Source organism: Glandiceps talaboti, chromosome 1, assembly GCF_964340395.1.
Source record: "Glandiceps talaboti chromosome 1, keGlaTala1.1, whole genome shotgun sequence".
NCBI lineage: Eukaryota > Metazoa > Hemichordata > Enteropneusta > Spengelidae > Glandiceps > Glandiceps talaboti.
In genome coordinates, this window is record NC_135549.1 from 31,375,939 (window position 1) to 31,392,221 (window position 16,283).

Here is a 16,283-nt window from a genome sequence, read left to right on the forward strand (position 1 = left end):
TTTCAAACTATTTAAGGGGACGATTCCATCGTTGAAGGAATGATACCATAAATGGTTGTGGCGATAACTAGTATTACCATAAAAGGCATAGCTGTGTATTTCGCTGATTGTTAAAACGATAACAATAAGAAATGTGACGTCAAGGCTTAGCAGTAATAGTGTACGTACCTGCCAGTTCCATCCACTGCTGCTTGGTTGGCCGATCACCGACTCTGAGACTTCTGTCCTCCTGGTTCACGTTTTATTAAAAACGAGGTGAGTTTCTTTCATGAAACTTTTAAAACGTGTTTAGAGAGGAAAATAATGTATATTTGATAAGAAAAACGTTTGCAATTGACTAATGTACTAGTATCACTTGTATAATTTAGAACTATTAATAGGTTTCTTTATATTTTTGACATGCCAGATAGACCTCTCCCTACAAATCGCGGTTCTTCAACCTGTTAGTCTTCCCTGCGATCTCAGAATTATATCAACCAGATTTAAACTGAATGCTTTCCGTAAGGGTAGTCTTGAGCTTTTGTTCCTACACATAATACACATAAGGGACCAGTCAGTTTTTCCAGCGGGGGGGGGGGGGGGGTTGTCGGTGGATTTTTCCATCGGGCCGACAAAAAGTCACTGACCCCGCTATCTGTAAAACCAAAACCCACTATCATTTAATTTAAATTTTATAAAACATGACGACCCCCTCCCCTCATATATCATATTCATATGACAGGTATTCTTTTATCGTGACTCAGTGTGGACTGCTTGTCCATCTTCCAAATACCTTATAAGATCCTGGGATGGCACTGTTATATCATTATTGGCTACACAAGGTAAATATATTCCAAAATGAGTTTAATAGCATCTTGACAATGAAAGGTAGGAGGAAAACTGCTGGAGAAGGGAAAATGTACACCTCTCATTGGGTCCGAGGAGTCTCCCCTGGACGCTCTGAAGGGTTTATACTGTTAAAAGTCAATATCGAGACTATACAGATCTAGACACTTTCAGACAATAATTTTCAAGCTTTACAAGACAACACCAACATGTAAAAAGCAACTACATAGGGTTGAAATACTTTTGAAATAATTAAAAGTTTGATAGTAAGAGGTAGGGGAAGAGCTTTCAGACAATAACCTCCTTTACAAGACAGTACCATCAAGTATGAGAAACTATTCTTATTAGGGGGGTGTCAAATTCAAAAAGTCGATAGATTTTTCTTATACTTTGCATACCTAAGCAGTGATATCTGAATATGTATGTCACCACCTTTGTTTTCCAGATAATGACCGTTCCTTGTATCTACACATATTGTTTTCGGTCAAAATAAATAGATTTACAACAATTAACTACATCACAATTTTTGACAGTTAAAGATTATCCCTGGAGCACTTAATGAACTTAAATATTTTAGTGCAATGTGTATTATGTCAAGACATATTTGTCTGTAATTTTTTTTTCATTATTTCATAAAATGTGATGTTGTTTTATCCCCAGCTGTTTTACGATTTTTAAAGAAAAATGTAAGAAAACTGCAAAAAAGGATAAAAGTCCGTGATAGATTATTTTTATATGCTGTATGTGTACAATGTATTATTCCAGCTATTTATCAATGACAAAATAATAGTGGGTCACCACGTCCGTTTAAATTCTAGAATTGAAATCGTAACCCCACACCCAATCTAAATTTAGACATTTTTGACAGAATATTTTTATGAAATATTGTTGAATTTTGACAAAAATTAAAATGAGCTTGTTTAACTTTGCACATGTGTATAATGTACCAATGCCTCTTCATAATTATACAACAAAAATCATTGTGTGTATGCTAACTTTAAACTGTCAGTAAACAATGTTACCCCTACCCCCATCAAAGTTTCAACATTTTGAACAAAAATCACTTGACATTGTATAATATTGGAACACACAGGCACCAAGGTATATTTCTGTCAGTTCATATGTATTATAAATCAACTGATCTATTCATGTGTAGAGTTTATGTATTTCTCCCAAAGCCAAAGTGGCCATAATATTCATAATCATGACTCCCCCCCCCCCCTTCCAAATTTCAACATTTTTGGACACATGGGTACCAAGGGATAGTTCTGTCAGTACATAATTATGTATGATAAATCAACACCTTAGGGGTGTCAATAGTTCAATGTCGGATAAAAAGCTAAAAACATTTAGTCCCCCCCCTAACTTAATTGGCCAAAATTAAAAATGTCCATCCAATTTCAAATCAGTATGTAGTAATACTATGAATACAAAGCCAGTATGTAGTTAGGAAAAATAGATCTTTTGTTGACACTTTATTTTTGTGCTATGCTATAGTGAAAATTCTTCCATTTCTTAATTTAGGGGATATTTGAAAAAAAAGAAAGAAATAATCGCATGTTTAGGCGTACAAACAGACCCATTAAAAAGTAAAATCGTTTCTGTAGGATGAGAACTAGACAACTAAAATAAACACCCCAAAAGTAAAAGAATTTAATTTTTCATCCTACATTGATTTGAAATATATATTGATCTCGCACCTTATATCTCATTCTCGCATTGTTGAAACAGTTAAATGTTGATTTCATGTAAGGAAATTGCTAGTGTTATATTCCGGAGTGTGGTCACTATGAAATAGGAAATAACTCATACCACATCAGTACCTGTTGATCCACTGAACACGGCATAAATGATAAAATGGCATTGCACACACTATAGTATGAGGCCCAAAAGCTATGCTACTAGATGTATTTATTGATTGTGGGTAGAACCCCTCATTGAAATCTTACTAATGTTACCATGGATACTTCTTTCATGGGGAGACAATGTAGATATAGTTTTTATACAACTTGTATGAGTTGTTGCAATTTGAACTATAGGCTTTATGATATGTAAACATTCAATAGAGTTAGTGTGACTAGTGACATACTATAGTTGGCGAGACAGTTGAAAAATAATCTATTTTTGGTTGAATACATCTACTGAAAAACAAACTATAAATTCAGTAATTTTAAATTGGCAGGACTATACTGGGATGTGTAATTTTAAATTGGCAGGACTATACTGGGATGTGTAATGGCCGGGTTCCATTGCTGTCCACGACCAGTCGCACGGTCATGGCCCAGTGAAGAAGAAGTATTTTTTATTTCACTGTCGATGCTCCACTGGTGAAACGGTCGTAGCCCCGTTTTTAAATATGAGAAGTATACGTAGCGTTTCACTTTTTTTCTCCACGATCGGTCGTACGGTTTCTAATAATAATCATTGTTGTTTTTCTTGTAATGACAAACATGGCTTTAGCATCGATGAGACATCAATGGTTTGAGAAAACGCACACAAACAATCAAATGATTGATCTAGTGCTTTGACCCCATCAATCGCCGTCTAGCTCTGGTGACACTGTAGACATATCGAGCGTAAGCTTCCAAAACGACATAGAATCAATCTGTATAGCAAATCTGGTTACCATAGTAACAAAGCAAAAACCCAAACAAAGTACTTCATTTAATGGCGATATGGAATTAAGGTCGGTATGTAAATTTCATGTGAATACCATACAAGTCATTGTTTTGAAATAATGCAATTATGCAATGTTTTTGCTTGTTTGTGGGGGGGGGGGGGGGGTATGGGAAGCCGTTCAGGCCAAAAGTATTATTTTATTTTTAGCTGTAGTATTTTATATTGTTCGTACTTACAAACTAATTTTAACCGTTTATGTACTTTTATTCCATGTTCACATTATTTTAATTGAAATAAATTTTCATTTATTTGAGAATATTGTTTTATTTTTCGTCAAACCAGAATTTTTTTTAAGGATTATATATTATTGAAATCCTCTTTAAGTCATGGTAGTAAAGCTAATTTTCTTCGCAAGGACTTCTGAAACTCATACAAAAGTACCTTCCGTTCACCCTAAATCTTCAATTCAAGAGTACGTACAGCGATCGAAAAACATATAACACTTCACTTCTCTTCCAGACACGGGTTTGTTTCGCGTTCGAATATTGATACCCTAGAAATGTATCCATTGGCCCTTTGCTGGGTCACCTGGACCCATGTTTCATTTGAATAATTGATGACAGGTTATGAAAGGCTGGCAGGTTACGTCCATTATACTTGTCCTGTACGTTTTATCTTGGTTATATATCGGGAGACCTTCTTTTAAGGAGTAGGATAGAAACTCAGGAATCCGGAAGCGTAATTTTGATTTTGATTTTTTGATAGCAAAACCTTCAAAGTCTTGAGTAACACTAGCTGCAATAATCTGTATCTCTATTTTTTTTAAACCTACAATTCCGTACTGATGGATGTTAGTAATATTAGATATTAATATAATATCATACTAGGGCTGAACCCATAAGCTCGCGCCAGTTAGAATTGGAAGTTTAAATGTATGATTACGATTTGTGTAACTTAAAAATATTGTTTCGATTTGATGTAGTATGATCACCTTGAATGCATGGTCAATATTTTGTAACTTTGGAGTTCATGATACACCCATGTCACTTGGTTTGTGAATCATATAATTGATTTTTGTATTACATTTATTATCGTGTGTCACTGGAATAGCTAACCACATGGGGTTATTGTTATTATGATACTGGGTATTGAGATGAAGGCAACTTCTTTTCAAAAGATAAATACATTGTAAATGTTTGGGGATTTTGCTGAGCTAGCTAAGGGAGTGTACATTTTTAATTTCCAGGGGGAGGCCGGAGGATTTCTAATGAAGCAAGGGATTTTTATTGGTGGCCCCCCCTACAAAAACTGGTATAAATTATCTGGCCCCCCCCCCTAAGACTTCTTGTTTTTATTTCATGGCCCCCCCTGAAACCACTAACAAAAATACGCACAGATGAAACACAGATACAGCAACACATAGATTTGCCAGCAGTTGCTACATGTATTAACTTATTCCATATTTATACTTACTTCAGAATTGAACCAGTGCACAAAGTTGTTGAATCATGGACACTCATAAAATCACAAATAAAGACTATTATTAGTTAAATTGGCTGACAGGATGTCTACTTACAACTGAGGGGTGACAATAGACTACTGGTCTGGCTACACTTTTTCTTGGATTTTTAGCCCATCACTGACATAAATAAATTAGCAAATAAATGAACAAGTATATATATATATTACTTATTTATCACAGGTTTGGAAAAAATAGTGCAAAATTGCACCATGAGGAAACTTTTTTCCATGTGAACATATTCAAATTTTAGGATTAATTTGCAGTGGTTGGTCACACAATCATTTATTATTAATTTAAACACTTCATAAATTACACATTTTAGAAACATTTTTAATTGCAGTGCAAATGGAAAACATGTTATTTAAGATTGAAATACATATTACGACCCTTCCTATATTATAGTATTCATATTATCTCTACGCAAAATATAAAACACTTCTGGACTATATTTCAAGAGACTTTAGTAAACTGATGCGCTGAGGGGGGGCAGTACATGTATCACTTCAAAGGGTTGAATAATATTTTTATGAATGCATGGCTTGTTATGAATACATTCCTCACCCAGCACCTGTGAATAATTTTGTGTTTAATTCAAACTCACAAAAGCTATCATATAATACTTGAACTCTACCATGGTGATAGAATGAAAATTTATTGAAACCCATTACAATATTGGTGAGCTCTATATGGAATTTATTAGGGATTCATGTATACAAAATGGCTCAAAGTGCAGTTACTGTTCCACTACAGATTGGGTATCGCCATCTATGAACAGAATACCACATCCTATGCCAGATATGCACAACCCAGGTCATTATATGGATGTGTTTGAAACACCAAACACAAATCGAACTGTTGATGACTACTTACCACGTGCTAACTTAAAAAAGCTCTATGTTTCAAAACAATTAAATGATGAAGTTGCTATTTCTCGTTTTGCTGAGAAATATATTGTCAGTGTGAACAGTGTTAAAAACTACATTGAACTTTTGAGAGATTTGGAGAGGATGAAAAACATTAGATCCAGACATCGGTTAGAGGTACAGAAGAAAAGAGAAAACAAGAATTATAATGACTATGACTGATTGCAGTTATTCATAAGTGGAACTCTAGAAAAACTGAACGTAAAAGAGCTACATAAATATCTAGACAAGCATAAATTGCCAAAATATAGAAAATTAAAAGAAGAAAAAGTAGACATAATATCAACGCACATACTTGGAACACCTGAATTTAGGTCAAGAAAAGTGACTGCAAATGAACTTCAAACTACAACTACAGACATCTGATCAGTGATACAAACAGTAGTGACTCTGAAAGTGAAAATGCTATAATAGGTGTTATAGACAGTGATGATTGTTTTTCTGATAACTCTGAAACTTCAAGCACGGCTGATTGTGATGAAACAAGTCCTACACAATTTTATGGGAAAGTTACCTTGAGAAGTGGCAGAGTCGCCGGTCAATTTTTGTTTCACTGAATACAAATATTGTGATTTAATAGGTTTGTGCACTGTTTTATCATCAATCCATGTTAAATGCTACTTCTGTAGGACATTGTGCACAGTCAAGTGTTGGGTTTTGCCTATATTTTATTTTATATACATATCTGGCACTTGTCCATCCTGACATTCAGGTTTAGGTTGTTTTTTTTGTGCCCCCCCCCCTAACAAATAGTGAAATTTTTGTTTAGCCCCCCCTAATTTTTCTTGAGAAAAATTGGTGGCCCCCCCTGAAAATCCTCCGCCCCCCCCCCCCTGGAAGTTAAAACTGTACACTCCCTAACCCTGTTGTCAGGTATAATGTAAGTGTGGCCATAACTAGAGGACGCCATTCTCACACCCTGATCATCTATCACATAACGCCTGCCGTTTATGGCAAAACTTTGTAGCAAACACCTTGTATTAAGAGGCAAGTTTGTTGTTTTTCTGTTTTATAACCTTCCGTAAGGGAAGGTTATAATGTAGAGATGAAAAGTGTGTGTGTGTGTGTGTGTGTGTTTGTGTTTGTTTGTTTGTTTGTTTGTCTGTGTGTGTGTGTGTCTGTTTGTTTGTCTGTCTGTTTGTCTGTCCGTGTCATCATTTTCTCAAAAAATGGCTGACTCAATTCAAACGAAATTTGATGCACATATTCTTCAGTGTAATAACTACAACTGATTAGGATTTGGTAAACATTCAATGATCTGTTTGCATAATTGTTTTCGGTAATTAGGCTGTATTTAAGAATGCACACTTCAAAGTCAATATAATTTGGTACACACATTCATGATAACAAAAGGCATTAAAAAGTTTGATAATATAGACGTAGTGTTAGCGCATACAATAATAGTAACTGTACATATAATAATACAGTATGCACATAATAACTTAAGATTTGCACATAATAAAATATTTAATGCACATAATAACATAGTGTTCGCACATAAAATAATAGTAACTGTACATACGTACGTACGTACATACATACATACATACATACATACATACATACATACATACATACATACATATAATATCAAATTTAAATTTTGAATTTGAATTTCCTTATAACGTTATGGATGTAGCATATTTAACGAGGAAGGGGTAACAACGAATATTCCCAAAGTAGTACCATAGGTAAAATTTGAAATTAGGTGGTATTAGTTGAATCAAGGTTTGAAGGAGCCAAGTGGGGGTGGATACGGAAAGATTTTTGAATTTCAAGGCCTAAAAGAATGCTTTCTGGGGCTATTTTAACATGAAAAATTTTGAGTACCCCCTTTCACTCCCCAATTTTTGGGTAACCCCCCCCTTTTCACTCCCCAGTTTTTGAGTGACCCCCCAGGTCATAAATAATGATGGCTCCATAACGTCTGTTCCTCCATTGACCTGAACATGTTGAATTGTGCACAAAAATAACCAATTTAGGTTGGAGTCATAATTGATGGTGGGGAGGGGGGAAGAAATTATTTTGGTCAAAAAAAAATTTCGTAGCCCCCTCCCCACTCCACTTCAGAGTTGTACTGTGTGGTGCACTACAACAGTGGAAATAAACTTTTAGCGTCCATACAATAACATGAGCGATTTCTTTACAAAGATATGTGGGCTTTGCGAAAAAGATCTCACATTAGGCTGTTCTGAGATATCTAGCAAGTAGGATTTTTATTATTCAATCTTGATTTTGGGCAGGGACAGTATCCGCCATGATAGCTAGTGGGGAGGGTGAGGGAGGGGTAACCCCCTCCCACAAGTACTTTGTAAAAATTGGAGGCCATTTAATGGCATAAAATTTCAAACCATACATATCATCGAAAGCCATTCTTCAGTACCTCAATTTTACTCGAGTAAATACATTATTATACAATTGTATGGCTATACTACCTATATTTTGGCAGACACACACATTCGCTTGGCTATTGAATTGCCTCATATTTAAATGTATGGTAGGTAAATGAAGTGTACAATTTTGCAAGGTAAACGTCTGCAAGGTAAACGTCTGCTCCTGAGGTTTGATTAAAGGAGAGAGAGAGAGAGAGAGAGAGAGAGAGAGAGAGAGAGAGAGAGAGACAGACAGACAGACAGACAGACAGACAGACAGACAGACAGACAGACAGAGAGAAACAGAGAGACAGATACTAGAAGGACAGATATACAGACAGATAGACAGACAGTAAGACAGAGGAAGGCATACACAAATGCATTCGCATGGCTGTCACCCAACTCACTGCTGAATATATGTTTTAGAAGGTATAGCTGTGAAGCCGCGAGAAATGTTTTAATTTACTCAGTAAACGACCGCTCCTGAAGTTTAATTTTGTTCAAATTATCAGTAAAATATTTCGCCCACCCCCCCTTTCAGACCACCAAAATTTTCATGTCCCCCCTTTGAACCCTCAATTTTTTTCATGGCCCCTCCCAATATCTCCCTATGTCTGTGTCTAGATATTGGATAGTCAATGTCCATGTATATAGTTAGTCTAGTTCCTGTACATTTTGGTACGTATAAGGTATGATTACTATGATCATCTCTGTTAGAAGTCCCAATTATGATTTAGGGTTGATGATCAATAGTTCATGATGTAGGATTAAAACTAATTTCTGTTAGTTTGAGGTTGGGGTGGGGGTGAGGGAGCACATCTCATCTTACATGTCTGAAGATTTTACTGTTATAATGAAATCTGTTTTGTACCCCAATACAAAGATTTCTGAAAATGTCAAATTGAAAAATGAAAAAAAAAAATTGTTTACAATTTTATACATACATTGTGCCAATATTAAAAAAAGAGCTATTTTTTCCTCACAACATACTAGCTTTGTATTCATAGCACTACATAATACTACATACTGATTTGAAATTGATTGTGCTGTGTGCAATGATTTTACCAATTTAGTTAGAAGGGGTGGTTGAAAGGGGTTCTGAGGTCTTACTAAAAGAATGTTTTTAAAAAAAAAAAACTATTTATCTCACCCCTAATGTGTTCATTTATCATACAGTACACACTACTGAACTGTTACTTCAATGGCCTAGCTATAGTATGAACTACATGTCTTCTTATAAAAAATAACCTTTCTGTGTTTGTCTTTAACTTATTCTCTGATACCTGTGACCACCACCAAGTTTAATACATGTTACGGGTTACATGTGAAACCCCCTTTTGTCTTGCTATTATTTTATGCCATATAAAACTACCAAGAATGAAATATATTCCAAGGTGAACACAGTGTTACTCGGATTCTCGGAGAATATATATTATGGGAATGACGATAAACAAAGCTATTACACAGACTTGTTTGGTGATGATCTAGTAAAGGGCTACTTTATACTGTAACCATGCAGCACTCCTATAGTACAGACACAATGCAAAGTTATGAGGAAAATTAGATTTTACATCTCCCCTGGCATATCTAGTATCCCCATTGAGTGCACTACTGCCAGTAAAATTTTGTTAGGTCATAATATTGCATTTCCTTGTTATTAGAATGTATTTATTTTCAAGGTTATCATGTTGTCAGCAATATACTGGACAACAAAGCCTGTAGTAGGCGAATTGAATTTAAAATTTAGTAATCTTAGTTCTGAAACAGCTGTAGTACAGACAACCTTTTTATGACATTTTTTAATTTCTATTTTGAAACCAATGACATCTATCACATTTCATTATTGAAAACCTTTTCAAAAACATTTTGGTTAAAATTAGCAGTTTGGTCAATGAAGGGAGGGGAGCTTTGAGTCAGTGCCATGATTAAACTGAATAAACATGTACCTTGAGGAGTGCAAACTAGTCAATACGTGTACATGTATGGAAAGCCGTAGCTCTCTTAAGTCTGAAGAATTTATATGATGCAAACATTTCATTATATGATGCAAGTATATCATTATGTGTGACAGTTACTTGATAATTATCTGAATTAATCTATGGTAATAGAACCTTTATTACTAAACGATGAATATTTTGTATGTCCATGAACAGACAATCATACTTCTAATAGAGTTCCTGTCTGAGAGCTTTATACATGTGATGCAGTGGATTTTGCTTAGCAATTTACCAGATACACTTAACATTACTGAAAATATAACATGTAGAATTGCAGTGTGCAGTATTATCCCGCTTTGAGAATAGAGTGACTTTTGCAAGAACAAAAATAATGTTTCTTGTCAACAGATTGGGGGGGAGGGGGTCAGTGTGTTTTTTATTTGTCGGGGGGGGGGGGGTGGATTGCTTTGTGGATGAATTGCAGGTGGTTGCTATTTTTAAGTATAACATGAACAAAAAGTCACCGGCCCATCCTTGGCCATAAAAACTGATGGTCTCTAACGCCCAGTTCCTATGGTTAAATTGTGGGACTAATTAAGATAAAGATGATATTTGGAATCAATTTCTTATACAAATTTGGTATGGGCTTACCCAAATGATACAGCAAATGGTCAAGTATTTATAAAATACACATTTTGGTGATGCATCAATTTGTGCCGCAAGGCTCCCCATGTTGCTTAATAACCATATATTACTTTTTATCCAGACACTGATGCCAAAATCTAAAAAATCCTGCTTACATGTAATATGAAATAACCAATTCATGTCGTTACCATTTTTTACTCTTGACTATCATACATATATTCATAACAGCCTTTCAAAGTACAGTTGTCTGTGTCTAATAATTTACACCAGAAGCTTATCATATACAGGGGTAGGTAACAAATATTAGTTAAGAGCACGAACGATATAGTGACAAGTACAAAAATACAAGTTGCGGGAAAATTCTACATAGTACCTGGTACAAGTCGTTTATTATATAGTTACATTAAGCCAAGTCTATATTGCGACGAACACGAAGTCATGATTTTCCCAGCTTCCATTGCATATACATGGCGGCAAGTAACATTGACTATCCTGAAGGTAAGAATCAGTCGATTTCTACTACTAAAAATCGAAAATACATATTCCTATAGGGTGCGTTCTGGGAAGAATGGGTTGGAGGAACAACAGGGAAAATTTCATTGATCGATTCTACCGTTTGTGGGAGTCGAATTAGCGAAAAACTTTTTCTACCGACGGATGTCCTATTCTAAACACACGTCCCTATACGAATGCATGTACATACGTATATTGACAGTAGTACTATATTTTATGTAGACAGAATAACAATTAACCCATATGCTGCCTGCAAATTCTATGTAAAAAGTAAAGCATTACAGCCAGCCAGCTAACAAACCCCACAGTATGCTCATAGAAGATCAGTGGTTCAATATACGTATGTTTATGCATTCGTATAAGTTCCTAACATTTGTGTTTTGCCATCTTTAACGCCGCAAGGGGTTGTGGGATTGCTTTCACAATGCGCACCGGGAAATTTGAAGACGACTGTGGGGGTAGAATCAGTCGAAAGCCATCTTTACTATGGACAACACCATACGAATGGCACACATTGATTACCGAATTGTTTTGAGTTTTCGTGAGAGTTTGGAGAGATAACCATTCCATAAGCTTTTTTTTATCGGTTGTAATGTACCAAGATTTTTTTTCACCGAACGTCGTCATTTCAAGACATTTATTACGATCGGCGATTTGGACGTGTTGTATGTTGTGATCGACTGTCAGCGGTAATTGAATACTGTCTACATCATTTTATGATGTGTTTTCGACTTACAATCAGTATTCTGATGTTATGTTGCTCTCTATTTATACATGATTTTACAACATGAATGTGCAATGAACTATAGTGAGACACTATTACATGTATATATTATATAAATTTATTTTTTAGTATATTTGACAAGTATAGAAGCCATGCAATGATTGAATTGAATCAGAATTTCTCTCCTGACACGCCCGCCACTCATGTTTTTCATGCGTGATCGTTCGCTTCCGTATTTTTTGTCAAAATATAGCAGTAAAATGTTGAAATCATGACATAGACAAAGAAATATTACCTAAATTGTGCTTAATTTATAACGGAATAACGGAACACACGATACGGCGATGCTACAAATAGCATTTACAGCGTACTGGTGTTGATTAATTCCTTAGTTGTATGACGACGTACAGTGAAAAATATATCACTTCTTAGTACATTCAAGATAATGAAATTGAGCTACTGGAGTGGCTGTCGCTTCAAAAGCAAAAGACCGAGATTTGGCACAGATGGCAAATAAGTTTTGGTTGGCAAGGCTTTGTACATATTTCAGTGGGAAAGTGAGCAATAAACCCCAATAAAATTTGGTGTATACTTTTTAAAACTGTATATTGGTCCTTTTCTGGTGTCTTTTTCTATACAAATGACAGCCTTTGACACTGATTTGCTGACGTGATAGCAGTGAGGTCAGGACAGACCCAATCTGATTAAAATCCGATGTAGATGTCGGCTAATTGTTCATCGTTATTTAACCTCGGTATTTTTGCTTGAATTGATCTTCATGATACATGTTAACATTTTCGTCTTGATGGCCGTCTCCTAGTTAATCAGCTTGGGACAGACCTGACTCGACTGTTGTATGGTCAACCTAAGGCAACTTTGCTCAGAAAACGAAATTAAAAAAAACTAAAACAATACGAATTTAGAAGAGAAGTTTATCATTTGTTGTCTTAAATTTTAGTTAGGAGGGGAAATGACAATTTTGAACTGGCGAAAATTTAGTACTGTAATCGCCTGTAAAATCATAGTGTTTTTCAATAAATTTGCAATGGGTGCAGAGTTTACAAACAAGTGAAATATTTCTCATCATTTCAATTTCGTCAAATAAGGACATATAATTCTGAAATTTCACACACTAATGCACAGATGAATAAAGAAAAATCAATTTGTTTTATATTTTCGATTATAAGTTTAAGAAGTATTACATTGGTCAACCTTGAACCATCTCCTTTTTACCATGTTCTTTTCTGATTTCTCCAGATAACAAGCTAGGTACGTACCACTGTTTGTTGCAAGGCTGGTAATCATTTATTGAATATTTTATTTCGTATTTAGTGGCCATCTGCCCAAAATAAACATACGAACAAATAAAGCAAGACAAAAAGTATAATGATTGTATATGTACATGGATTGAAAATATACAACCAAAAAATGTGTCAAGAATAAACATAACTATGGAAAAGTTTTCTCTCAATCTAAATGCCTTATAAATATACATTGCAAGTTGTCTTAGGTGATCATGCCATTCTTGAAAGAAACAATCTTTGACTCTTTGTGTGAAAATAGAAATAAAAGTTTCTGGTGCACCAACCCCTTGATTAAGCCAGACTTCTCCAAAACCATAACGAAAAAGTAAAAATTTAATTCCAGTAACCCAAGTAATTTTGCCGTTATTATCTAAAATTCAAGTAACATCTTCCAACATAATTTAGGATACCTGGTATTTTCCATTTCAAAATTTTTTAGCCAATATGATATACAGCGTTTCATATAAAAGGGGATGCACCCACATTCTCCAAGTACAGCAGAATCATTTGTCTTAGGGCTTACACCAAGTAAAAATTGAGTTTGCACTTGTTCTCTGGGGTTAGAAATGTCATATCCCCAGATCTCACTACTATAACATAAAATTGGTACCACAACTGTATCAAAGATCTTAAGGCACACGAAAAAGGCAAACCACCTAATTTCCGTATTAGAGACTTCAATTAAAATAACACCTTTTTGGCCTGTGATACTTGACTTTTCTCGGTTGCGGACCAATTTGATTCAAGTGTAAAAATGCTGCCCAAATATTTATACAATAGAAAGACATCAACTTGACGCTTTCCGTAGAACCATACTTCACTGTTTTTAAGTGGTCCTCCCCTTCTGAAAACCATAATTTTAGTTTTATCCAAATTTATAGCCATATCCCAGTCATCACAGAATTGTTTTAATGAAGGTAAATAGGTAGATCTGCACAGTCAACAACATCATTGGCATACATAAGCATATATAAACTTGTGTCTGGGTTGATATGCACACTAAGACAATCTGTATTGTTAATATATTTAACAAGTTCATTAATAAGGAGAACATTAATAACATTAATAACAGTGGACTTAGCATGCAACCAGTTCAATTGTACCATTTGAACAGTCAAAATAATCAGTTAGACCCTGACTTGTCCCAACACATGAACACAATTGTCTATACATTGATTTCAATAAACGTAGGAAGACATAGACATTAATCTATGTAAAATTAATAAATAAACAATAAAAGCGACCTTTACCTCTTATTATGTATTTTGTTATAATGGCTTGTAAAGTAAAAATATTAAATATTATCAATCGTACAATAACTTTTACAAAAACCTGCTTGAGATTCAGAAAGAATTTGATTTTCTTTCACCCAACTCCCAAGACGACTTCAGAATTTTAGTAAAGATTTTCCCCATGACTGACAATAATCCCTCTAAAATTATTGACATCTTGCAAGGAACCCTTCTTATGAATTGGATAGACAACAGCTTTTGACCACTCTGCTGGAAATGTGCCCGTTATAAATATTTTTTTTAAAAGTTGAACAAGGTATGGAGCTATTAAATTTTTACTGTATTTAAAGAAATTTGAGACCACCCATCCGGCCCAGGAGCTTTATTATTGACCATATTCATGATACTTTGATTTACTTCCTTTAGAGAAATATGAGAATTTACTGTCTCGGGCACATTGTTAGCACAGGGTTGACAGAACTGATCATGACTTTGTAAATCATGATTATGAAAAGATGTACATTCTTTTCTGAGACATTCGTTCAAAAGCTTATTAAAATATGAACCACTGATAGGGAGATATTGTCTGCCTTAGTATTCACTGAATTCTTCCCTGAACACATAATTCCATTTATACTATTTAATCATCTTTATTGCTCGGTATCTCAGGAAATAAATGCACTCTCATTGAACATATTTATCAAGTATAAATCTATAATTTATAGCAATATGTTTATGGTCAAAATAAGGAAAATAGTCAAGTCCCGGAAGTGTACGAAGAAAATTGTTGGTCTTCAGCACTGTACGTTGTTCACTGCCTCATAAAAATCAATATTTCTATTCAGCAATCTAGTGTGTGATTTTGCAACAATGTATCAATACTGGTGACCTATGCATTGACCCCAACACATCAAATAATAAAAAATGTAAGAAAATGTTGTGTACAGGTTTCACTCTCAAACACACAGTCAGTAATTAGTGATCTTAGGAAGCCTGCATAGTACAATTATACAAGAAATCTATACTAGTGTAAAGTTACGAACTCGTCCCTCATGACCGGAGATAGTCCTGCTTACATGACGGTGCACGAGTTGATATTACTGACTTGACTCTAAACACCATCATGCAAAGAGCAATAGAGTCGGCCTATTACGACACCACAAGCAAAATGTACGTGCACCAATTGCAAAAGAATTACCTACCCAACGATCAAATATTAGCAATCGGTCGAATATATGCATTTCACATTACTCTGATGGTAGTGTTCAATATTTGATAAGTTCCGATTTCGAGAGTTTTGGTCATCCGCAATGGGGCTTTTGCAGTCAAGATGAGGTAAACAGATTAATAATTGATTTATTGCTAATATTTGACCACTGGGTGATTTTATTCCTTAGTTTCCGGCATTTTTAGTAAGCCCGTGTTTCACGGCTGGCTCTTTGCAGGACGGATGTAGGAGAGACAATTGTCAGAATCGAGTCCCGAATTACTCCGTATGCAAGCAGAACTAGACTGGAGACTGTAGCGATGTCACCTGATCGTGTAAACGTAGATACAAGTAAATGTCGTTGATCTTGTGTGTCACAATTTTGTCACTGATAGTATGGTCGGAGTCAGCTGTATTCATAATTGTGCAACTATATAAACGAAAACAGTCATTTGCAAAA

At 35.0% G+C, this 16,283-nt stretch overlaps 1 protein-coding gene across 1 annotated transcript in view; it reads left to right on the forward strand.

Annotated features, from left to right (window-relative positions):
* Nucleotides 1-202: 202 nt before the first annotated feature.
* The window catches only part of LOC144442077 (uncharacterized), a 41,431-nt gene continuing 25,350 nt past the window's right edge, over nt 203-16,283 (forward strand). Inside the window, exon 1 of the mRNA XM_078131351.1 lies at nt 203-255. The gene's annotated coding sequence lies outside the window, so the exon portion shown is untranslated. The remainder of the gene's footprint in view (nt 256-16,283) is intronic.